The following is a 25,899-nucleotide window of genomic DNA, read 5'->3' as shown; positions in this document are numbered from 1 at the left end:
CTTTAAATCATAAACAATCAGCAGTTACCTTCCAAAACCCGCCAGTGAGCAAGAGGGAATTGTCACAATCTATCATTAATTGTCGAGCGATGACAGATTACTTTAACTGTGTCATTGTTCACATCGGTGCCTGGCGTGCATTAACTGGTGAAGATACGGGGGGCCGTGCAGATGTAACTGTTTGGAAGGGGCCTGGGGGTGTAAAATGCCAGGGCAGATTAATTCACCTCCTGCCATGACAGCCGCCCGCTGTTTAGATCCACAGACCCGAAAGCTGTCCTCGCTGGCTTTGATATGAGAAGGCTGGGGAGGCCGAGACAGACAAGGGGGGAGACGGAAGGAGAGGATGGAGGGAACCAAAAAGAAATAGACAAGATGACTGCTTGCTAAAACCAAGGACAAAGTCCAGATTGGAGGGGCGTGTGCATGATTGACAGAGCTTTGCTTTTGATCAGCCAGGGGAGAAATCGGATGGGACAAGTGTGTGTATGGTCGTCTGTGTGTGTGTATATGTAGCTAGGAGACAGTCCCCATGGAGACAGCTAGACTAAGCATTCAGTCAAGAGAGGGGAAGTGGGCACAGAGGGCAGTGTATGTGCGAGTGTGTGTATGTGAGAGAGAGAGAGAGAGAGAGTGATGTGATGAGACTGATGTCCAGTGTTTGATCCCTTGCTTCTGGGCTTCTGGACTGTGGGAGCATGTTTCCACTGCTAATAGAAACCCAGTACTATGATGGAACATGTGGGTGTACACCTACTCACACAAGGGCTGTGCTGACGGATGATGATCGTGGTGATCGCTGATTATCAGAGTGATCGCCTGTAGCTGATGCCTCTGGTCATTTCATGATCATATTTGGCTTGTTTTATGTTAAATTAATTGATGTATTATCATAATTTGCAGTAATATACAAATAATATGCCATTTAATTTGGCCTGCCTGCCACAATTACACATTGGCATTCCCCTGCAGACAACCATGATTTGCAGCACTGATGGGCACACACACACACTCAGCTGACTGTCCTCTAAGTGCTGTTTGTTGTGTGTAGATGTTGTGCTATGATTTACTTGAGGAGATTAATAGATTGACAGAAGACGTCACTTGGTTTGGTTTCTCTGCCTGCTGTTCAGAACTTACAGCCCAACAGGGAAGTGAAGAGAGACACAGAGAGAGAGAAACTGCAGGCCATTAACAGCTGCATACTCTATGCACCTACCCTGCTGACTGTGAGTGAATATTGTGAGTGCTGTGATTATTAGATGTAATAAGAAATACATCAGTTTTATTTAGTGTAGCTTTAACTTAACTATGAATGTTTTTGTCACTCTATTTTCTGAGAAAAAGTGAGAGAGCAAAATGCAATTCTCTTGGACTTTCTTCTTTCTTATGGTAATGTCAGGGCAAGGCTGGTATTGTGGTTTCAAAAGATCAAATGTTTTCTTATTATTTTCCATCCAATTGTGGGTCTGAGGCCACATTACCCTCTATTAAACTCAACTACCAGTGCCCTAAAAGCTTTATTCACCTTATTTCTCAAGTGTAGGAATTCTCTAAAGATACATTGATGTGTAAAACTGCACAGGTTTCTTTTAAGCATCAATCATATTGCAAACCTTTCTGTCACAACTCAAAATGCTGCTTAAGTTTTGAGTTTTGAAACAGATCCCAAGTAAGTTAATGGGTGATACAAACTGATACAAAATATCTTTACACGTCTAATTTAGATGTATTTCCCGTGATCCTAAAGACAGTAACCTATGGCAAAACTTAGATAAAATAAAGCTCAGGTTTAAATCAGCATTCACCTATGTCCCTACTGATGACGACATATCTCACAAGAACAGGTGAATCAATCCATAATCAGGAGCCTTCATTAAACTGTGCAGAGGTTCTGTCTCAGTGGCCATGCTGATGATTTGTTCCCAGATACTGCAATCACAAAGCTGCAGCACATGTCAGTGGGGCATGAAAACGGGTGGAGAAGACTAACAAACACTTGAGGGCTCTCATGCAACTATAAGCGTGCAAGCGCTTCATTACAGAAATCAATATCTACTGTATCTGAGATGGATATCTACAAAATACACCAATCAGAGAATCCACTGGACCCTAATGAGTCATTTGATGGTTTATAAATGATACAACGGCACAAGAAAAATCTCAATTAAACTCAGATTTGTGCTATAGAAGAATGGGCCTATATATTATTTATTGTAAAATGTATTATTAATGCAGGTTAATGAATAAAATGGCCACTGAACATTTTAAATGCCGAAATGCATTTAATTAGTTTTTGCAATGGCGTTTAATTTCACACACTGGTCATCGTAACAGCTGTCTGGTGTATACAGTGCATTAATGCAGGTAACTAAATAGAGCAGCACTGATATGAATTGATTTTTTAAATAAGGACCAGAAATTATTTTAACATTGTGGCTCAGCAAATGGGCCATGTTCATTATATATGTCATGCTGTTTGATATTGAATGATAAGCTTGACCATTTTATTACCATGCTTTATATGAAGGCTTCTTTTTGACCTCTTTTTTCATGCATTACCAAAGGAAGTTAGAGAAGACATTAATCATGTTTAGATTCCCATTCCCTGGCAGGGGCAAAGAAAGAGCAAGTAGCCTACAATACAAACAATAACTTTACACTCTAGGGACGACAGACCAACAAAGCTGTCTCTACACAGCAGGTTTTCAATGTGTCCTATCTAAACACCCCCATCAGGACCCAAGTGCCACACTAATCTGCCATTTGGCAAAGTTTAATGTTGTGTCAGCAAGTTAGTGTAAACAAGTGTCACATGGGAAAATGCAAAGGAGGTACTTGAATAGAAACTGTCCGGCCCTCAAAGTGCCACACTCTCAAATATGCAGAATGTTACCCCTTAATTGAATTTAAATTAGTTAAGTGACTGATTTAAATTCAATAAGCGGTAAAATTCTGCATTCACCGACTGTGCGGCTATATGGGAGAGGTAATGACCTATAGGGACAAAAACTGTATTTTGTAGGAAGCTGTAAACATATACCATCTGCTGTAAAGTTCGTCATTTTAACATGCAAGTTTATGGGGATTGACTGCAGGAGCCAGCCATAGTGGCCCTTTGATGACTGTGCAGGTTTTGGTACTTGGCTACCACCAATCTTCAGTACATACTGGCCAAAATATCTCAAAATGGATCAATAAACTAATAATAATATTCATGATAATAAATGTATGTATAGATAAATGGCATAAATAAATATAGTAACATTCAGAGAAAAAAAAACAGAATCTGTTCAATGAATAAAAACCTACTCACAAGTTTGTCCATCCTTTTCCAATTTTTCAGCATGCAGCTAATTAAGTTTAGGAATATGAAAAAGAACAGACATGAAAACACTTAAAACGGTGCCAGCCATTGAAAGCTCTGCGGCTTGTTCATCTGTGGAAACAGACTCACCGACACAGCTGCAGCCTATTGACTTAATGAGCGCTCGTTATGCACATGTGTGTTCTCTCACCTGTGCACAGGTCAAATGTGGAAATGTAGAATGTGGAAAGCAGCTACACTTCAACTTGTACCTTCTTTCAAATTATTTTCTTTTTATGTCTTTTTTATTCTTTTACTTTTATATTTGTTTTCTGCTTTGTCCTAATTATTCAAATAATAATCTTAATAATTACAGTTACAAAATTATTGGTGTCAAAACGAGACATTTGAAGGTGTCACTCTGGGCTATTGGCATGTCTCATTATTAACAAGCTCAATCAAGAAGGTATAATTAGCAGATTAATCCATAACATTAGATGCAAAAAAAACAAAAAAACAGCAGCAGCAATGAAAACGTGTTCACGCATGAATGCATGAGAAGTTGTGGCAATAAATTGGCTTACTTTTACTTTTGATATTGAGTAGCTACATCCCCCTGATATGAACTTCATTGTGATGGAGTATTTTTACACTCTGGTATAAGTAGTTCATTTTAGAGGGAGGGTGCCTTTCTTTCTTTCTTTCTTTCTTTCTTTCTTTCTTTCTTTCTTTCTTTCTTTCTTTTTGTGACTGAGATTTTGCAGTGATGGTACAGTAAATATAGTTATGTTGGATATAGAAGCAGCCACACCGGTGCTGTTGCTTCCCATTGCTGTTTTTAGCTGTTAATGCTAATGTTGGTTTTGTAGCAATACACAATTTACAAATGGCTCCATCAACATAAATATCTCACAAGGAGGCAAATAGAGGATTTACATTTCAAGAATGTGCATGGCAGGTCCTCAGGATCACTGTTTGTGACAGGTGCGTAGGCGGAGTGGGTCAAAAAGGTCTTTGACTGAAATGTTGTATTAAATGTTCCTAATCAAGGAGGTGAAGACAGTTGCGCGCACATCTTTTTTATCTCATAAGAATTGATGTACCAGAACAACAGTAATCCTATTTTTTGCCATTAAAAATTTCATCAGACGTCAAGACAGCATGAGTGAGTCAGACAGACAGAACATGACTCATCAGTACAAAAATACCCATTCTCCATTTTGATAGACCTGAAATTTCATGCTTATAACTGTCTATAGCTAAAATAATTATTAGGGTGGTGCAAGAAAAATTAAAATGTTCTTCAAGTACATGCAACTTCATTCCCCCCCAGATTTGTGCACCTTTTTAGTGTTGTTTTTATTTATTTTTCTTGTTTTTTAGTCTCCAGGGTGCCCTAAAATATAATGAACTAGGATGTAAAATGTTTTATGACATATTTAGCAAAAAAGAAAGAAATCCCTGTTCCCTGTCTGCTTCAGTAGATCACCAGTCTCCTCATCCTTTAGGGAAGGTCAGTGCATCCAGCGAGGAAGAGGCAGAGGAGAAAGAGATAGAATGTATTTCCAGCCACCAATATTTTTCACATTCATTCAAGTTTAGGAATAAAAAAAGTTGATCACGGGATGGAGGGAAAATGGAAAAGATGTCGAAAGAGAGTATCAAACCTGGAATTATTGTGCAAGATCAAAAAATATGAGCAGATTCACAATGGCTGAGAGAAATGTATTTGTCAAAGGTGAAATAGCAAGTCAGCATGATAGAGGGACGATGACAAAAGCACAGGTCAAAGAAAACAGAAGCTGTAAGGAAGTGCTCTCAAAATGTGACAGATATGTTTGTATTATAAAAGTTTCCTTCTACCAATGGGTAATAACATGTACATTATATCCAGGCGAGTCATGCTAGTGTGTAGTATAAGTTAATTTTGTTTTAGCTACTACCTAGGGCGTTTCCCTGTCTTGTGTACAAAGTCTGTGGGTTTGGCTCCAGTCCATGCTGTGATCCAGAACAGAAATAAATAGGTAATGATAATAAAAGAAGAGTGAGTCTTTTTTCTTTTTTTTTTTTTTTTACCTGATACTGGTTGAACAGACTTTGGTTTGACTATATTGTACCATTAACCCAAGCTGTGAAAAAGGCCATCACAACAAACACATTTCATCACAGGTTGGATCTGAGCTTGTGGAACAGGTCATGTCTGTTTAAATGGGAGGCTTTGAAAAGATTTCTGTGGGAGATACCCAGTACAGTACATGTATATCCTATAACTCTACACTCTAAAACCTCTAAGCCTGAATCAGCTTTCTGGTGTGTATGTGAGGAGCTGGGCCAATGCTCTGTCCAATACACTGAACAAAGCAGGAAGAATGTAAGTTATTAAACTGAAATTTGTATTTGTCTCCTTTTTTGTGAGTAAATATAAACTATGACGCTGTCAAGTTGGTTCAGTCCCGGCCCGGGTCTTTACCAAGTTGCATTTACTGCAAACAGGTTTTATTTGCCAGGTTGCTGTCATGTTCCACAGTTTGTGTCCTGCCTGGGAAGAGAGTCTCACTGTGAGTTATTTGACCTATAGCTGGGGCAGTGGCCGGCTTGGCAGCAATGGGCCTACACATCAAGACTGCTGGTCAGAGATCCCTGGTACTACAGCCTGAGGTTGATTGGTGCTCTTTTACTGCTATATAAGAAGGCGCTGCATGAGTCCTGGTAGAGGCTATGTACTGGCAGGGGGATGCTGATATACTCTGCTCCCAGTTTTGCCTCTGGATAGTGTTTGGGGCTGGCCAGCAGCAGCAGCAGCAGCAGCAGCAGCAGCAGCAGTAGCAGCATCTGGGAGAAGTGAATGTGAGCTCTAGGAGTGTGGACATAACCCTACATACCACTTCTGTCCTGGACAATCCCAGCAACACACATGTGAGACGCAGAATTGATGGTGCTGGTACCACATCACCAAGTCTCAGCCATGTGTGGAGGGACCGACAGCTGAGCCTTTGTACCAAACTGAGGCTGTACAACAGCCTGGTCCCATCTGTGCTCCTGCATGCTGCAGAGACTTGGATACTGTTCTCAAATCTGGAAAGACGTCTGGATGCCTTAAACCCCAGCTGTGTGTGCTGGGTAGCAGGCCCAAGGTGGTACCATAGAGGCTCCAGTCCGGCAGCTTACCACACAGCCACCAGTTTAAGCTCCTGGCATGGCCAGATGATCTGATCCAGCTATGCAAACCGCCCAATTACTCTGGGAGTCCCCTCAAAGGACAGTCCTGACCTTTGAGGCACCCCATGAGAACATGTACAAGGAAATGCAATTAACTTCTAATTCCTACAATGTTAAATGATGATTAAGATAGACTGTTGAACTGAACTGTCATGACTAATGTTGACCCACTTAGAGCAAAAGCAAAGGAGGAGGCGCTCCGTGGTCAAACAATGTGGATCAGTGACCAGCCATTGGTATGAATTCACAGGTTGCTGCCATTGCTGTCTGATTATTGGTCAACTTAGTGCACTGCCTCTCCCGAAGACAGACAGCCAGTATAGACTATATCTGTTAAAATGTGTTAAGGAATCACAACACAGAGTAATAGGTAAATAGGTAAACAGAAAGCTTGCTACCAGCTCTCCAACACTTCACACACTCACAATTACACATGCACACACCATATTGCCATCCCACATATTTTGGTTTACTCATCAAGTATCCCAAACCCCTCACTACATGAAACTAATTCAGTTGCTTTCTTCATCAAGAAAACAGCATATTCCCACCACAATTCTCCAGCTGCCATTTAAAACAAGTCCACAGTATGAAAAAACAGTATCAACACAACACCTGTCACCATTTACAAATTTACAATTTAAAATGGGAGGCAGTCTGGTAGAAAAACACTTGGCACACTGGCCCGACTTCCAATCATTTCTGCTTTAGGAGCTTAAGGGACAGATGCTGCATAACGTCTTTAATTGCAACCTTCTGCTCATTAATTTGCAAGATATGTTTTCTAATGTAAATGAGAAGTAGGCTTGTAGCAGGAGGGGGTATGTGGGAACAAAACACACCCCTGGGAATAATATGTTGGGTAGATTGTTTGTCGGATCAGAAAACATTACACAATTTACCCTCACACCCACTTGCTATGGGAGTTGTCTGGCACCTGTGGCTTTTAGTGTGTGTGTTATTTCATATTACTCATCATCAAATTCTCTTTTTATATTGCAGAACTTCTCAAGTGGTTGTTGTTTTGCTCTCACAAAAAATGTATTTGTCATTCACGTCAGCCATAAAGTGCGCAAATGCAGAAGAGTTTCTTTTTGTCATCCTGCCCACGAACACTTAAGCAAGCCTGCAGTCATCTAATAGATTGTCATTTGTGAAAGTGAGCGTGGGCACGAGCGCAAAAATTAATTACTAAAGCACATGCTGCAACAAAAAGCATCAATAAGCAAAAGAACCATTACATAAACGATATGTTTAGAAATCATTTTTGTCTATTTGTGTCTATATTGCAGAAAAAAAACATACAGTAGCATATAGGCTGATGCAAGTTTGCATGTAAAAAAGTGACTTTGAACCTGCGGCACCAAGATCCTTGACACCAGAGTCACTGGATGCGTTTTTAATCCATGTTCACAGCAAGCCACCACCTGAAAACATATGTTACTCCCACACTGCTACAACTAAGCTATACTTTGACACAGCAACTGAGTTTGTTGACACTGAATCTGAGATTGCAGTGTGCAGTCAGTTTGGTGATAGTCACGAGTGGGCGGGACGGGAGAGGGAAAGCATGAGTGAAATCGTTGCCGGGGTCTTGTTTTTGCAGCAGCTGAAACCACTGTGCTGTGGAGGTAAGCGCTGTGCCTGAGATTTGGTTTTTGCCATTTTCTTTGTTGAATTGTGCCGACTGCTGTGGCCTTGGGCCTACCTACAGCTTTATGGAAAGAAATGAGGTCAATAACCTGTTACATGATAGGATTATACCAATTTAAAGCAGCTTTATTTAAGGCCGATAACAGGTTCTTTTCATGGCAGGCACTCATGGCCTCTTACAGCATTGAAAAACACAGGTGTAATTAATATAAAAGATGGCTCGGTTCCATTTAGTTGGTCCAGTTTCAGGGGGCCTGCTGGCACCGAGCGTGCTGGCTCACTGGCATGACTCGTTGGAGAAGAGCCACCAGTAATGTTATTAGTTACACCTGTGCATTTCTAACTGTGACAAAGTGCCCACAATCAACAAAGTCTATATTTGTGGCAATCAGTAAGCCTATTATATTACATATTTCCAAGGATTGTCTGCATCATTATTTAAGTTTCTACTTTCCAGAGAAATAATAATTACTCTTATTTGATCATTCATTTTTTTTCCATTTCACTTCTGTGTCCACAGTAAAGTTATTATGATTTACATTTACATTTAGTCATTTGGTAAATGCTTTTAGACTGACTTACAGAAGCCTACATAGCAAACCTTTGTTGCTATAGGAGAACTTGGTCTAAGTACCAACTATCTATTCAACAAGCACAATAAGATGAACAAAGTGCTTGTCGGGATTTATAGTGAGTAGTCATGACCAAACTTTTACTATGAAATTTACTGGGGGTAAGTAGTGACAAGGACACAGTAGGCATACCTGTGAATAAGATAATGGTGCTAACTCGTAGCTTGTCAGTTATAACGCAGTCACAGGCTCTTAGCTCAGTTGGCTATTGTATTATGTTAGCATGGATAGCCTGATACCAGGGAGATCCTACAGCTAATTCACCTAAATGAGATTCATTTTGACACTTGCAACAGAGTTTGAGCTAAAATGATTAGCCTTAGCCTTAGCCTAGCCTATGTGGAAATCAGTTTGCCTGGCTCTATCCAAAGTTAGGAAATTCGGTTACACTTAACTTGAAGGTATCGTCATAAGAGTGACATGAAACTGTCATAAGACTGACATGACACAGTCATGAACGTGTCATAAACATTATGTCAATGTCATAACGTTGTCATTAAGTGTCATTCGGTTTTTGTAGGGTTAGGGTCAGGGTTAGGGTCAGGGTTAGGGTTAACCGAATGACACTTAATGACAACGTTATGACAGTGACATAATGTTTATGACACGTTAATGACTGTGTCATGTCAGTCTTATGACAGTGTCATGTCACTCTTATGACGATACCTTCAAGTAAAGTGTTACCGGAAATTCTTACTTTTAAAAAAAGTGTCTAATTGGAAAATTGTGTCTTCTTTCTTTCATTCATTTACAAATTTGAACATACTGTAAACATGACAAATGTGGATTTGGCAATTTTTACAATATTTTAACTTTGGCCGCATCTGCTGTAAGTTTAATGCTAAAGCCTACTGTACTTCTGGCTCCAAATGCAATGCACTGACATTTGGATTGATATTGATTTTTCTTTTCATCTAACTCGGTAAGAACATTTTCCATAATATGAAACTATTCCTAATCAATAATTCATGAGAATTTGTTTAATTTACAGCTTTTCTTCTTAGAACTTATAAAAGTTGCTTTAATGGTCTGAAAAACATCTGTACTGTATCAAGGACAAAATGCATACTATTTAATTTTAAAGTGACTAGTTTGGTTTTTCTAATCTTTCACCTTGTAAAATGAAAACATTTGTTAATTCAATATTTGTTCTTTAACCCTATCATTATTCGAATTCTATGAATTAGATTATAAAAGAAATGAGTAAAGGCTCTATTTTTCTGGGCTGCACTGCCACCTTTCCAGCTTAGAATAGAAAAATGTGTATTTTCTATGTTCCCACATACTTCCCTTGTGGCAATATGTTCAGCTCAAGGCCTTCGGTGGCGACATATGGGCTCAGATGCTTCATTTAAATCAACAGATGGGAATGGGCCCTGACTCCCACAGCTTTTCCTCTCACCTTGCACCTCAAAGCACAGTTCCACACAAAGGTTGCCCTGACATGTCAGACCTCAACCAGGAGCTTTCCATCAAAGAGACAGAAACTCAAAGCTTTTCTCACTGGTTTCCTGTGTCACCTTCCACCCAGTGTGGCTGACTGGTATCTACTGTTATATATTTATTTTTATTATTGTGTAGCTACTTGACTTGGTGAGCTCATGCATGTGTGTATGTGCGTGTCTGTCCCTGTGTGTGCGAAAGCTCATCTCTTTAATGGGACCCATCCTTTGTCTACTACTGACAAGCGTGACCACTGCCCCAATCCCCCTCAATGTAGTTTCATGCATGGTTGAAACTAATCATTATGCATATGGACACAGTGACAGTTTCACAGGGAAGGGCGGAGGATGTTGCAGCAGCATGAAAAGAAGGAAACCATTATCATTTTTTTTATATAGCTAAATAACATGTGAAAAATAGCTGTTATTATAGATACTTTCAGCTTCAAGGGTATATTTTACAAGAAATGTTATAGTCTTGTTTGAAAAGTTTAACTTGAGCATATTAAGATTCATGATATGTAAAATAGTGCCTTATTTTATTCTGGTGCTAGTTTTTCAAAAAGTTTATTATAAGTTAAAATTCAATAACACAAGATATAAAATTGCTTATCCACAAAGAAAAAACAACCTGATTAAAGCTTTGATACACAACGGAAAAGTAATAAGGTGGTCAGTTTTCAATAGTCAGAATAACCCTTTATGATTGCAGTGTCTGATGCTGTCCCATTCTTCTGTGCCTTTCTAGAGGCCTTTACATCTGCTGTCCACTGATGTATTCTGACGTTAGAGGGTAATTTTGGCCAAGATGTGTCCCTTCTTTTGCATGACTGGCAATGTCTCCATAGCTCAGTCTGCCATCTGAATTGAAAACTGCAATTCAAAAAAAGAAATTCCCAGTTGGACATTATGAAAATGTTCACATTTTAGATGCCCATGCTGGAGCTGATAGCGCTACCGCCTCGCTAATGGCTAGCTGACGCTGGCAGATCAGCTAGCTGGACATCATCTACAGAGTTGCTTTATCTAAAATGTAGACTGGACTTGCCATATATATTAATGCTCCACCTGACCGTCAGTTCCAGTAGAAACAGGCTCACCATGATATGGAGCTGTGGACTATATTTCTTCTGCCAGTGGGTGACAACTGACAGCACCAAAAGTGGCGCTCTGTAAAGGAAGCATGAGCATTTTTCATTATACCAATTTCTGTCTGTTGTCTCCCAGTATGAAAAGCCCAGTTCACTCACTGTGCCCTGCATGCGTTATCACCGCTTACTCCACTGTTGGCTAGGAGGGGAAGCCCGCAGACAGGCCTCTGTAACAAATGCTGTAGCAAGCTGCTTCTTTTCATCTGCAAGTAATGGGCTTTACGGCATGGGTGAGATGCATAGGAGGTTTACTCCCCCCTCCCGCCCTCATAGTAAGACTTGCCAGTGCAGCAACAAGAATAAAAACCCTTGCCTGATTTCCTGTGGGCAAAGACCATGGATGTATTAAGACAACTGAACACCGTGCCTCATTCATTCCAGTATAAGTTGCTCACCCAGCCAAAAATGTTTTCCAGGCTTCCTCTGGCTCCTATATTTTTGGACCCACAGAGAAAGCTTGCTGAGGCCCATTCGCTGAGTCAGCTGATTTTGTCTCCTGGCACACATTAAAGGCACGGAAATATTTACTGATATGGCTTCGAGACAACTTTAAATCAACCTAATGAATCACATTTTTGGAGTGATTGTGATTATAAGGAGGATGTATTCATCCTTTTACTGCTATTTTGTCATGACTGATTATAGAAAGATATATTTCCAGGAAGTCAGTGTTTGGCATGTGAGTTTTAAATACAGATAATGTTTTCCATGGCATCCTCACAGCCCACTGATGCTGTACATGGATAGTTGTGTTAATTGAAATGCACAATGCTATAAATCCCATCTGTTTGTAGCAGCAGGTGTGAACTTTTCCATTGACTTTTCCATTTTTTATTTATTTTTTTACGTTTTATCACTGAACTTGAACTGAGCAAAATTTCTTTGATGTGTGATCTGTGAAAGTTTCACTCCATGGCTGTGAATATCCCAGCAAGGGCACTAAAACCTGAGAGCCTCAGGAAATCGGATAGTTGCAAGGTATGTTGCTGAAAACAAACAAACACTTTCGATTTAGTTCAGCCAGCAGGAGGGTTCGGTCCAACTATGTGCCCGAAGTTATATCTAGTGCCATGTTTTATTGCCAGTGCAGGTCTGAGACATGCAGCAATGTACACTACCTGAAATATTTGGCTTTTGAATTTTTTTTATGCCTTTTCAACTTAAATCACAATCTTAACAGAAAGTTGTAGTTGCTAAAGTTAAATAAGAATGTGTTTGTGTTACTTACCATATCATTCTTCCCCTGAGCAGATGCTATAGAAGGCATGTTTCACATGAGGAAGCTAAGTGGCAGCAGCAGATTTACCAAGGGACCAATGTGAATGCAGTTTATGACAGCAGGGAGATGATTGATGTGGGTTAGCCTTTTGGGAAGACTGTGTTTGACATAATCAGATAATTACTATAATATGGATGACTGCATATAAATGAAAACATTAATGGGGTATTCTTTTCCCAAGAATCAAAACACAGTAATGAATGCATTTAAACAAAGTCACCGCTGATTTACCAAAAGCGCCGCAGTCTAAATTAATTGTTTCCTCTTGAAGTCTCACAAACTGAAAGGGGAAGGGAGCAGGCAAATTCAGCTTGTAAGCGAATCAGTGTTTAATAACACTATAAGGCCATAAATGTGTCTGTTAATGATGTGCTTGCGTCTCACAGTGATTGCTCATTTCCATTTCTGGCGTCTTCATTAGGCTTGATGGAACATGTAAAATTCAACAACATATAGCACAAACACACACACACACACAACCCTACACAATAATTTTGCACTATGCTAAATTACAAGGTTATTTTGTCCAGCTAATTAAACAGCATCGGTGAACACATGGTACTAATGATAATGAATCCTATTGTTAGTTACAGTGCCATAAGACCTTTAGTACCATGAGCCATCACCTGAAGCACATTCAAACCTACCAACAGTGGAAAGGCAGAGAAGATGATATTTACAATAGAGTTGTGCAACATTTAATGGCATTCATCTGAATATGGGCTCTGTGGTCATGACTCTCCCTGTGTTGACTTACAACTCCACCCTTATCCTCCAGCTGCACATTGTGTGAAGTTTAAGGCATCCGAAGAGGAAGCACATTTTCTCTACTGTATTTACCCTGCTCTTTTTGATATATTATGTTGATTTTACAATATATCATTTGAATACAAAGACACAATGCAGTTCTCTTCTTGTGTAATTTTGTGGTAAGCAGTGGCTGGTTTATTCTATAAATATTGAAATGTGACAATAAAAGCAGAGAACTAATATCTATTTTCAGCTAATTGTAGCTACTGTGGCACAATACATTACATTACAGGCATTTAATCCACATGTTAATCATTTGCAATGTGATTTGAAATAAATTCAATGCATTTTCTTATCCAAGCTCAGTTATTAAAGCTCACAAGTGGTACATTTCCAGTGACTTGATCTTCATCATTCTGCATACATACATCTAAAGCTCTTTCATTTATGTTCCCTTCTGTTTGTTCTTCCGTGTCCTCGGATTATAACTACTCTCAGTCATTCAGAATCAAGTCTTTCTTGTATTTCGTTTCTCTTTTATCTTCCTGTTCATTTGTCAAGAGCCCCCTGACTCTTATATCCTTGACACTTTACATTCTTTCTCACATCTATGTGTGTGCTTTATGCAACAATTAAATATATCACTACTCTCTGTTCACTGCAGGTACTGTGAGACTGTGGCAGCTTTGAGAGAGAATGTGTTGGCAACAGATGAACCTGCAGCAGCAGCAGCAGCTCAACAGATCTGCTGATGAAGACGTCATCTCTGCCACCTACAGGTAAGGGAAGTAATAGCTGCTGAGCCTGAGATGGAATTTTGTGTCACCTGTGGAAAAATAATGGTATTGCTTTATTTTTTTTGTCTTTTACATTTTAATTACTTGAGATGATAGACTTGCTGTTGGGTTATCAGCTTTTTATTATTGGTTTAAGACTTGGCTGAGCAAAGAGCTTCTTCAGCCAGTTGGTGTTTCAACGTGAGAAACGCTCCAATTTAGCTAGCACAGTAACTGTTGGTCAGTAAGCTTGGTTACTAATGATACAACAATGTTGATATAGGTCTGTTTGAAGAATGTACTTCTACCTTTGACTCATCTCTAATAACTGTCTACAAAACCATACCTCTTTTGTGCAGCAGTTTATATCTGACAGTGTGATAAAACAGAACTGGACTGAGCAACACAACTACTGTAATACATTAGGACAGTCAAGACGACTTATTGCTACTTGCAGTAGGATCATTTGTGGTCTAATGTGAGGGTTGTTGCACAAAGGGAAACTTACCTGTCTTAACAGATGAAACCAGGGGCGGGTCCAGAGTATTTTCTGGTGGGGGCCACAAGGGGTAACAACAGTGAATATTGGGGGGCCGCCCAAAAGTAACAAAAATTAAGGCTGTCACTGATCGTTCTCTTCAATATTTATATTGCACAGTTACAAACTGTTGACAGTATGTCTTCATCTTGCTTTTATTGGCAGTATAAGAGGTTCCATTTAAACTTTAAAATGTCCAAAAAAAAGTCTATGTAAAGTCTATGTAAAAAATCTATGTATTGATGTAGTATTCCAATCACCGTTCAATGACCATAACTAGTTTTGGGAGAAATTTCAAGATGTATTACATGTATTGCACATAATGTTCAGGCTAGAGTGGGAGAAGTTGTCTGAAATAATCTGAAATGTCTGAAACATAGGATATTTTCTACAGTTGTAGATACACTTGTCTAACTTCTGGTGTGAATGGCAACACATTTCATTGCACACTGACACAAATAGGTTGCCCTCAAGCATCAGCTATCTGCCATATTTATTGCCAAAGTTGCAACCTGGCACCTTCATTTGTAGACAAAAACTTTGATAATAATGTGCTGAGAAGTGATTAGACCATCACCTCACTACATTGTTGTCTATAGCATAAATGTCCATGTGGCAATTTCTATGTAGGTCAAGCTTTGATGCCTTGTAGTGTTTCTGTGTGTGTGTGTGTGTGTGTGTGTGTGTGTGTGTGTGTGTGTGTGTGTGTGTGTGTGTGTGTGTGTGTGTGTGTGTGTGTGTGTGTGTGTGTGTGTGTGTGTGTGTGTGTGTGTGTGTGTGTGTGTGTGTGTGTGTGTGTGTGTGTGTGTGTGCGCGCCACAAGTGTGTTATCATGTTTCTGACCCCTTGCATATGTGTGTGTGTTTTCCTGGTAAGAAACACACACATACACACACCTGCACACAGACCTTTACTGCCCCATCCAAACATCCTTTTCAGACCATGGTAAACAAGATATGTGAGGGCGGGCTTTGACCTGCTCAAAGCATTAATCCACTCAAAGAACACACACGTGCACACACACACACACACACACAGGCGTGCGCACACACACACTTTACTTTTGATTCAGGCCACATTCATCAGATGTGCTGCGGCAGACTCGGTGTGTTTGCAGAGCAGACAAAGAAGGTAAAGGGACACAAGCCAATAAGTGCCTCTACTATATTTGTATGGCCGTCAGGCTGCCTTTGCTACCTCAGTCATCAACATGGCACTCAGCCTGCCCAGCCTTTAAAGCAGATGTGTGTTTGTGTGTGCGAACAACAGAGAGAAATAAAGACAGAGCGAGGTAGAATTTTTTAATGAAACTCTCCAAGTCATCTTCATTGATGATGAAAAACTACATTCCTAACTACCAGGACCTAAGTGCCTCCACCATTAAGAAAATGACCATTTTCTAATGACAACAACTGCTCGAGAGAGGCTTTTAGTTGTGTGTGTATGTGTGTGTTTACACTATAATGCTTGTTGTAGGATCATGTCATCCAAATATTTTATTCTGTAATTATTGTGCAGCATTTTTGGAATTATGGATAGCGTTAGTGGTAATTTTTGTTGGTAAAGTGACAGATGACATATGTCTGTTTCCATTTTACATTTTTTCCTGATGATTCCACAGCATATAGTATCAAATGAACTAGCCATCGCTCTGCCACTACGCTAATAGTGAGAAATGTAATGTACTTTAGTTAATTGTAGATGTATCCCACAGCTTGTTTCCATCATGTACTCTACAAATTACAAAGTGAAACAAAATTCACCACATAATATTATTCAGAATTTAATGTAGTGTCATTAATAGGATATTTTTGTATGATATACTTCAAACATTGTGGCTCATTTCTAAAGCTTTAATACAGACACTTATACTGTCATTTCTCTGACAGTTTTATTGATCTGCTGATGTCTGAAAGGACATGAAAATGAATTAGATTTACATATTGATATTAATTAGGGTTAGGCCGATATATTGGTTTGCGGTTATACTGTAGTAGATGAATCTGTCACCCTCCCTCCCTTCATTCCTTCGCTTCCAGACCTAATGTACAGTTTTTCATTGCATGAATCATCTGCCACAAACAAGCAGTAACGGCGAGGCTCATTTGGCATAGAGTGTCATATCAGCAGCCAGCATCTACCTGTGGCCTGTGGAGTTTTGTGGATTTCATGTAGACAAGATATATATTTGACAGCAAGGCGGGACAGATGGCTGCTCCTTGTATGATGTATTGAGTTGTGAACCAGACCAATCGACAGTTTCATCCCTCTGAAACTATCAGGCAGGTGGCGGCTCTAAGCTGCTCTGTCAGCTACTACCACTAAACAAATGTCTGGGTGAACAAAAGGCATGCTGAAAGGCAATTCTTGGAGACTTATTTAAAGCCTCTGCAAACTTGGGTTTTAAAAGTATCCGTATTTCTCAATAGCATTAAACATTCATGCTTAAAAAAAAGAGCATTCCAAGTTGAGGGTAAAACATTTTTTAATTTGTATTTAATAGAAGTTAAATTCTAAAAAAGCGTCTATCTTCCTGTAAAAAGGCCCCAAAGGTCGACTGTGCAAGCATCTTATTACAACCCATAGTTCTCTTTTATTGTTGGCCACCTCTAGTACCAGTGATGAGAGCAGGAGAGGAAGTCAGCAACAAAGTTTTTAGGAGAAGGATGGATCAACAAAACAGCATATTCACAGAGAGCACTATTAGGTTTTTTTCTGTCAAACTTCTTTGACGGTTATTTTTATCCATGACCTTAAACCACACAATAACAGTTCCACAACCTTAACCATGTTTATTAGTGTAACCATGACGACAAACGTCCTTAAACCTCATACTGTATAAGCACTTACATTCAATCCAGCCATGCTATATTTGTGCATTAATCTCAACAGAACCCAACAGCTCCACAACTGAACCATTTATGTTATTTTTATGACTACAAAGGTATGAGCGATTTCTCCGACTGAGTCACGCCCACGCCAAACTAACTAAAGAAGTTTGAACTTCTTGGAGTTGGAGTTGGAGATGCATTCAGGATTCTAGCCTACTCCTCTCGCTCTACTCCTAGGACTGAAACATGTTTTCTTCCCGTCATGACAGCGAGTATGTTTCCATCCACACGTTTTGATGTGCACCAAGTTATATCAAATTAAACATTTAACATGTCATGAATATCGACAAAACGTTTATACTGTCGATCTCACTGGATTTTCTCTTGATCAATATATGCTGATGGAAACAGTTCTTTGCCGGATAAATGTAAATGTTTTATGTCAGTTTCGCTACGTATTTCTGGCTTTTCAAAGATATGGTGGAGTAAAGAAAGATGCAAGTAGACAGACAGATAGACAGGCTTTCTATGAAGAGTCTTTCAACCACAACCTCCCAGAATTGTTTGTGAGCGTTGGAATTCCCAAACTACAGGTCGCCCCGCTGTCGGGTAGCATTTAACTACTAGGTGGATCTGCATCTTCATCAAAAGAGAGTTTTCACACTGCCGTCTTCTGATGATAGCTTGGTATGTCGCAGTTAGTTGGCACATAACCACAATTGTGACTTAATTATACCAAATTACTATAACTTGGCTGGCGTTCGTATCGCTCAGTGGTTCCTTGGCTTGTGTGCGTTCGACACACCAATTTAAAAAAACAGCGTGTGGCATCATTTACACACAGGTTTTTATCTGATTTGAAAGTTCTATGGAAACACACTAGCTTCATTTGCATTAATATTTCTAGAAAACCTTCCGATAATTCGATTGACAAGTGGATGGAAACATAGCTAATGTGACTTTAGAAAGACCTTTAAATGTGCCAAGACAGAAGTGTAAGAGATGACCAGTAAGACAAACAACACCAAAGCTGTAGACTCAAATCTTCAAAAAGGAAAACAAAACATTTCCACAGAAGTTCAAATGGGAATCTTTGGCAGCAGGAGGTATAATAGTCTTAGACAAGAGAGCTCTGCTGCCGTGGGATGAACTGGGTCATGTCTTGGTTTGAACCAGAGCTTCTTTTATTGTGCATTCAGTAGAATAGTTCTCAGGATGCGAATAAGCATCTGGAGTTGACGTCTCATGATATGAGATGTGCAAAAGCTCAAGCCTAAGTGTGGGGGTGGGATATGGACCTTTCGTATAGGTCAGGAGCAATTTACTAAGACATGGATCTTAAGGCAATGCATATGAATTAGTGTAATTGCGAAGCACGCATTTACAACATCAAAGGTGGATGTAATGGTATTCATTACATCTGTAAAGTACATGGAGCCATATTGTTCACGTGTGTGTGTGTGATTGAGAAACATGTGTCATCTTAAGGAGGATTAGTGCAATGTGTGCAAGTTATTCCAGAGCACCCACTCAAGAAAACCATGCTATAGTTTAATAAAGAAAGAAACAGCTTGTGTTAACCACCTTTAACCACATCCACACACATTCACTATTGTCACAGATGCTTCAAACTGCCTGTCAAGATGGGTAACAAGATCCTCTGGCATCAAACGGGTGGAATATGGTGCCGGAAATCCCTGGTGGGTTTTCCGCTACCATATTCCATCGGTAAGTAGTTTGATTATAACTCCAGGTGCCAATACGGAAAAATAAACATGTGGCAATTTGACTAAAATGGTCCTTTTTTAAAATACATTGAATCGCACCTCAAAGCCATTTTCACATAGCAAGAAGATTGCCTATTCTTACGTCTTTGAAAAATGTCTTGTTGAAGTGATTACTCACATTTTCAGGAGCAGGAGCCATCTAAAAGTGGTTTTGATTACAACATACCTACTCTGTGGCTGATTTGGACAGAACGTAAGGCTTTTAGCAAAATGTCAAATGTACAAAGGCAGGCATCACTGAAATGTCACATCCTTGTTTATGTAATTGACATGCAGTGTGCTTTGTGTGGGGGCATGGACATGTGTGTTTATCTGTACGAGTGGTGTTTGCATGTGTTTGTCTGTGGGTCTGTGTTTTAGATAATGTCAACCTGCACCAATTCTGATGCCACTCTGGATTTATACCATATTAAAAATCTGTCATGTTCACTTTGTAAGAGTGGATTTAGGTATTGAGGCAGTTGGTGTTCTAGAAACACTATGTAGCATTATGAGCAGTAATAGATACTTTGAACACACTGTGATGCAGCCGTTGCCATAAGTTGTTACAATCTCTGTGTGTTGTGAAATATTACTGTATACACGTGTCTCCAAATCTCTCTCAGACATGTTCAGAGCTGCTTCCCTAGTATATTTTAAACTTAAAAAGATGTTAAATGTAAAGGTTCTGTTCTGGACTTAAAGCAGAAGTAAGTGGTCCGGTCGTTTTCGCTAATGCTGCGTTCCAGACAGGCTTTTGAAATCGTAAATTACAGCTTCAAGTCACAACTTACGACTTTGTAGCGTTTCAGGCAACCCACTCGTGTTTTTCCGACCTGTTTTACCGGTGAAAGTCACTATAACGGCCACTCGTAACTTCCGACCGGTGAACTCGTACCAGATCGAACTGGTACGACTTCACGGTCGGAAAAATACGAGTTTCCTTGAACGCACCATAACAGTCCTCGTCGCTACGTCACCACATTCACGGCGTCCCTTGGCTGCACACACAGCCCTGCATGCCGTTCTCTCTCCTCATTGGATAAAAACTGTAGGATACGATAAATGTTTTCTCTTCGGCTCAGAGCAGAGCAGAGTGACTGACAGACCCGTGTTTCAGACCAAACACTCTATGTAAGTGATTGCTGTCGGAAGATATAACTATTTAAGACTTAGCTATATTAACACAAATATATCACTTACTTCTGCTTTAAAATGAATTACAATAATCTAGTCCGATTTTTATGTAAATGTATATCTTATATAAAAATACTTAAAATAATAAAACCTTCTTTCAAGATTCACCAAATAGATCTCTCCCAGAGAAATTGTATTAATCAATAGCAGAAAGTTAAAGTGTTACCAGAAGCAGTGACATCTCTGATGCCTTTTGCTTTGCCTCTAATTTGTCATATCAGTGTAGGCTACTATATAGAAATTAAAACCGTAGAAATCTAAGCTGCACTTGGTTTGATGTACGCAACATTATGCATAAAAACAGAAGGGGTTTCATATGCTTTCTGTGACTTATGCTCCATCCATTTTACCCTACTGTGATCATAGCATAGGGTTCCCAGACACAAAGTCAATGGGGCTTGGCACAGATGCTGGTGCAACAACCCGAGCCATCCCCCGCATCTTTACTGGCCAGGTGTATGTGAGCGTGACTTCATGCTGCCGTACAGTACAGTATGTGTGCTCACATGAGGCCGGTTCTGCACCCAGTGGTTTAGAAAATGACTCAGTCTGACCTTAGTCTCGAATGACAGTGTGTAGGAGCTGCATGCCCTATAAACTGCACAATAGACCCAGCGGCTGGCAGGTAAACACAGACGCCCCGAGAAAGGTCACTGTATACAGCTCCTAACAAGATTAAAAATGATTCATGAGACCTCAGTGATGCTTTTCGCCCTCCTACAGAGGATACTTCCTTCCTTCCCCAGCGGAGGGGGAGGAGAAAATATATATTTTTAAACTTTCCTTACACTAAACTATTATAAAGGTGAAGCAGTGGCCTGATTGCCTGGCAAGTTGATCTTGAGAAAGAGCTTATTGTAGAGTGCATTCACCATGTGGAGCAGTTTTAAAATAGATGGAAGCAGCCACCGGTGGCTTCCTTCATCCACTGCGATTGATTCACATCCACAGAGGAGCAGGTTTGTGCCTGTTGGACTGTGTTTCAGTGTCTGTGAAAATATTGTCCTCCCTCCTATCTGCATGTGTCTGTTTGTGCGTGCAAGTGTGCATACACTGCATTTGCATCTGTATGTATGAGTCCCGAGACTGCGGGCCATTTTATTATCTAAATGGGCCCAGGCAGCGCTGGGCTGGAACCAATCACACTAACCTGCTATGATAGGAATCCTAGGGGACAGCATCAAGTAAATTCCTTCACTTTTCCATCTCAAATGTGGCTTTTTCTTACTTTATATGCACATGAATCAGCCAAATATGACCGTTTAAGATAGAAGTGGTCATCAAATTGTCAAACAGAAGGACACCACCTGCATACGCACTGTAGCAGAAAAAGTAGTAATCACAAATCATTTATTTTTTCACTTGTACCCCCATCCACACAGCCAGTGCCTATGCTATCCATAGTTCTGCATTTTCAAAATTGCTAACTTAACATTACTTCTTCCAAAATGGTTCCACCACTTAAAATTTAAATCATGACAACAACCCAGAACAAATCAAGTAAAACACTGTCTTTGATTGCTGAAAATGGTGTTTTAATGTGAAATATCACCTGCAGTCAGCGATAATATGATGACATGAGCAGTTTGCCCTACTGGTTATTTGTAAAATAGACATGAAATTGAAATGAAGAGTAAGGAGCAAAATTGCTGCAGTAACACAGAGATATTGTCTCCGTCTTTTCTATGTAGTCTTCTTTGTACAACACTACCCCCACTTTTTTTTTTTTTTTTTTTTGTCATTTCCAGGCTTCTCAACAACCGTATAACTAAAACTCTATTCAAGGTTAGGATGTGGCATCTTTAGTCCGCTTCACTGTTCACTCTGTAAAAAGTGCACAAGTGTGTGGAGGTCATTGTTCTGCCTTGATTCTTGGAGCTGGTTTGCCATCATTAGGATTCAACGGCTGAAAACCATTATCATTTAATTTTGTTTTAATCCAACAAACTTTCTAAATAAGATACATTGGCTTGCTGGCGGCACTAGAGAAAATTCATGGCAGGCATTGTCAACGTCACTAGGACTCAACCTATTTGGATCAACACAACCAGCAAACTGATGTCCATGTCACCATGTGGCCTAATGTTCACTATTCATTAAAGGGACAATGAGGAGTTTTGGAAAAGCGAAGTGTTTTCACACTACATTTGAGCCTCCGCGCGCACCGTAAAATTCTTTGACCGGCGCAAGACGGACTCATGTTTTCATTCATCAATAATTAAAGTCAGAGGTTCAAAGATGTTCAGTTACCGTCGTAGTTCCCACCATAAACGGCCATTCAGCTGCCTTATTCTCATTAAGGAAACGCTGGTCGGCTCGACCAGCATTTCCGCCACCACTAATAATAACAAAATAACGATAGAGACAGAACGATATATTTATCGAAAATGAGCCTATTAACAAGTTTGGGTAGCGGAGATTCATCCACATTAACGTGAGACTTTTTTATAACCGAATAGAAACTCCTCGTTGTCCCTTTAAAGTTACCATCCCAGGTGGCTGGACAGATTTTTTTCCCGAATTGCACAACTGATAAGCATCCATATTTTGGCCCCTGCTCCTTACACAGATGACCAAATTTCATCAAATCACTTGTGTCATTGGTTACTGTCAAATACTTACCAGATATACTACAGATATACATATTTTTGCCAAAAATGTGCCGCCTGTGATGGTAACTTTAACACTTCTGAAATACCAAATTAACTCGCTCAAATCTGTCCACAGCCTTTGTTTATTACTTAGTTTTTCTAATTAATAAAAACACAGCAGTGCAAATATGAAACACAGCAGGCTTATTACTCACTCCAATTTCAAAGTGGTTGGAAGGCATCAAAAGTATAAAAGCTGACCCATAATCTCAATAAACCCCTGCAAAGCTGCTACTTGGCTTCAAGGAAGTTCTACATTATTCTACATTATCGTGGTTGTCGTGACCGTGGCTTTGGATATGTGTCTCTGGATGTGCTTTGGTTAAGGAAGTGGTTCATGAATCATGCTTTGTTTACTTTACTTCCTCGCTTCGATTAAGGATGGAAACTGCACCGAGCAGTTGTGCTGCTAAATGTTTCATATAGGACATGAATTAAGAATGTGAAGATCCCCAAGGAAAAGCAAAAGGCTGGCAGGTGCATGGTGGGAGGAAGAAATGCTATTGAACACTAAGGGGGGGTACGGTATTAACAGAGATGTGTATGCGTGTGCCTGTGCATCTGCATGCGACGCGACTTCGGTTTTCTTGGAAAGCCATAGGGCGCAGGGACAGTGGCTATGCTGCAAGGAGGACACGAGAAGCAGGGTATTCACACACCAACAAATCCTTCCAGGCGCGCACACACAAACTAAATCATATACACTCAACGGCCACTTAGTGGAAGTCCACTCATGCATATCAGTAAATCTGATGATCTTAGAGTGTAATCCATCCCAAACAGCAGCTTTGCATGGTCTTCAAACCCATTTAAAAGAAGCATGTGGTTGTCTTAAATTTATGCTGGGATCAAAATCCATTTATCTGTGTTTTGAAGCTCCTTAATTCAAATCAATAACCAAAAAAAGCTTGCAAAATCTCCTTAGGCAATTTTAGACGGGGAGTGATTGAGAAAAAATAAAGATTGAGGAGAGCAGAGGGAATTCTGCAGACATGGGAAAAACAAGTGACCAAACAAAGTGATCAAACCTCATTCACAAATTCAGGCTCTAGCACATTTATCTGAATATCAGAGACACTTTCTTTCATCTTATTCAATTAAACTGAGGAGAAATAGTAAAAGACATCCATATTTCCCCCAGTCAGTGCATAATGTGTAATCCTATAGTAAGTAGGAATCGCTGTGTATTTGAAGACAAAATCTCAGCCAAAGCAGTTAAGTAAAAACTACAGTCTAACCCAAAGTGCTGGGTCTTGTTGTTTGGAGTCAGGTTCGTGTGTCAGCCTCACACCTTCTCCTTGTTTATAGCAGACTTCCACAGAGCCGAAGCAGAGAAAACACACTTGATCTCAATGAGTGCTGAAAGAGAGGGAGGATTGGAGTCTCCAGGAAAGTGGTCTTTCTTTGAATCCAATGAGTGTTGGCTGTAATGACTTCATTAAGGAGTTTGCCAGCAGCCGGTGCTCTAGCCTGGTTGCTGAAACTGTCCTTCTTTCAGTGAGTTCCAGAGATTTGCTTTTTCATTGTGGAGGGAGGTGGTAACACTTTAGTGAGTCTGAGAAGACGACCAGGTGCAGGGACAAGCAGAGACAGAAAAGGCATGCAAAGAAGTAGCTGCATGATTGAATTCAAATGGAAGAATACATGAAAAAGGCCTGTGGGACTGAAAAAGAAAAGTGCGTAATCCACGTTGAATTCTTTGTTACTCGTGGGCCTTTTCCACTACACAGTTACAGCTCGACTCGACTCGGTTTAGGTCATTTTCCATTACAGCTGAGTACTTCTGTACCGGCTGCTACAGTTGCTCCATCTAACTCTCGTCAGCCACCAAACACAGTCGTCTGCACCTGGTCGACAGATCATGGTGTGGTTTTGTGCACAGCAGCCATTTAACTTGCATGAGAGAATAACAGCAGTCGCAGTACAGAGCAGTGGCCGTTGAAAATGTAAAAATGTAGGTTTGAGTCTCGTGTCAGACGTCTTGCTGGCGACTCCTCCTGTAATGACGCTCTGGCCAATCAGTGGCCAGCAGTTGATTGAAGTCATGTTTTAGTATCGTCTCGGCTTGCTTGGAAGTACCAGGTACTATCCCTAGGGAAATTTAAAAAACAGAGTTGTGTCAAGTTGAGCCAAGTAATGCTATTAACATTTTGAGTAAAAATATATGCAGTCAGCAACTCATCTAGGGAACCAAGAACTTTTTTAAGAGTGTGAACTTTCAGATGGTTTAGAAACTAGATTTAGTCTCTGTCTATGTCCTCAGGTAAGAAAGCCATGTTTAGCTGGCCTCGTCCTTTTTCATTTTAGTCAATCTGTAGTCAACAAGAACTCTAGACTTTGTAGAAGTCTTCAACCCATTAAAAAGACTTCACATTTTAGTTTTTCTTGAGTCATCAGAGTCTAGTTTTAATCCAGACTAAGGAGTGAGCATTTTATTCATTACGATTCATCAAGATTTGATCAAATTGATTTCAAGTTAAAGGAAATAAATGAACAATCCAAAACAAAATGACATGTATGATTCAGACTGAAGTGTTGCAGAGATCGTGGTTGGTCTGATGTTACTAATAACTACTGATGTAACTCCTAACCTCCAGACATGAAAGAGAATAAAACAATGAATCCTGGATAAACGTAACATTAGCAAATCCAATGCAATCCAATGTCAGTCCGTCACTCCTATGATCTTAACCTTCTGTTTAATTAT

The 25,899-nt window shown here is 39.9% G+C and overlaps 1 protein-coding gene across 1 annotated transcript in view; it reads left to right on the top strand.

Annotated features, from left to right (window-relative positions):
• The first annotated feature begins 14,108 nt into the window (after positions 1-14,108).
• Positions 14,109-25,899, top strand: part of tafa5a (TAFA chemokine like family member 5a) — a 178,439-nt gene continuing 166,648 nt past the window's right edge. Inside the window, exon 1 of the transcript XR_015035048.1 lies at positions 14,109-14,212. The gene's annotated coding sequence lies outside the window, so the exon portion shown is untranslated. The remainder of the gene's footprint in view (positions 14,213-25,899) is intronic.

The sequence above is a fragment of the Trachurus japonicus genome, chromosome 23 (assembly GCF_045865225.1).
Source record: "Trachurus japonicus isolate A0001 chromosome 23, Traja_1.0".
Lineage (NCBI taxonomy): Eukaryota > Metazoa > Chordata > Actinopteri > Carangiformes > Carangidae > Trachurus > Trachurus japonicus.
Note: the sequence above shows the minus strand (reverse complement) of the source record. Positions and strands in the feature narration are given on the sequence as shown.